This window comes from Propithecus coquereli, unplaced genomic scaffold (assembly GCF_000956105.1).
Source record: "Propithecus coquereli isolate 6110/MARCELLA unplaced genomic scaffold, Pcoq_1.0 Scaffold2, whole genome shotgun sequence".
In the NCBI taxonomy this organism is placed as follows: Eukaryota; Metazoa; Chordata; class Mammalia; order Primates; family Indriidae; genus Propithecus; species Propithecus coquereli.
In genome coordinates, this window is record NW_012144966.1 from 17,762,404 (window position 1) to 17,763,872 (window position 1,469).

Here is a 1,469-nt window from a genome sequence, read left to right on the forward strand (position 1 = left end):
GAAATCTGAATAGATAGGAATAGAAAGGAAATAGATGTACTTCAATAAGACATATAAGATATGCTTATCACATTGACAAAAATTGGAGATTACTCTTTATAAATAATATTATAGGCAGAGTCAACAAACAGATAAAGGAATGGCAGAGGACACCAATATCTGAAACTGTCAAAAGATTAATATCTCAATAACAGGAAACTCCTGCAAATCAAAAGAAAAAAAAAATGGACAAGTACTAGAATAGAAATCACACACACAAAAAGGAAAACTGAATAGACAACAGATCCTTAAACTCATCAGTAACCAAAGAAATGCAAATTAAACAACAATGAGCTATCACTTTAGCGCCATCAAATTAGCAAATTTAAAAAATGTAGATACTGCCTAATACTAATGAGAATGTAAATAAAAAGGAAGCCCTTATGGCTTATTGATGAAAAGAAAAGATTTGAGTCACTCAGAAAAACAATCTGACAGTACTTTATGAAATCCATTGTGCAAAAAGCTTGAGATCCAGTCCTACTCTTGGGTATAAATCTCAGAGACACACTCTCAAAGTCCATTATGTGACATTTGAAAGCATAATGCTACAATTCATTGCAGCATTATTTGTGTTTTCCTGGAAATTGAAGGTAAATTACATTACAAAATACCACATATATACATTTAAAACTCTTACAAATATTATGGTTTAGAAGAGTACATACATATCCAAAAAGTGGTTGTCTATCAGAGAAGGGAATGTGCTTGTGGGCCAGGAATAAAGGAGATAAAGAAAAGGGGACACTGCACTCGAATGTTTATAGCAGCACAATTCACAATTGCAAAGATACGGAAACAACCCAAGCACCCAACAATACATGAGTGGATTAATAAAATATGGTCTATGTATACCATGGAGTATTACTCAGCCATAAAAAATGTATTCACCTCTTGTATTATCCTGGATGGAGCTGGAGCCCATTCTTCTAAGAGAAGTATCACAAGAATGGAAAAACAAACCCCATATGTAGTCACCATTAAATTGGTACTGATCAATCGACACCAAAGTGCACATATGCAAAGTAACATTCATAGGGTGTTGGGTGGGTGGAGGAGGAAGGAGGGGATGAATAAATTAACACCTAAAGGATGTCTTGTGTGCCGTCTGGGGGATGGGCACACTTGTAGCTCTGACTCAGGCGGTGTAAAGGCAATTTATGTAACCAAAGCATTTGTACCCTTATTATACTCTGAAATTAAAAAAAAAGAAAAAAGAAAAGGGGACAAGAGAAGGGTCTTGATTACGCTGAGAACAATGGGCCATCATTGACTGAGCGAATGATCAGTTCTGCACATGAGGTCCAAAAAGGGAAATGTGTTTACTTCTATATTACAACAAAGAATTACGAAAAATCATTTATAGAAATGTACACACACAACAAAGTAATGTAGAAAAAAGTAGATTGGTGTGTTTGAGTAATAAATTT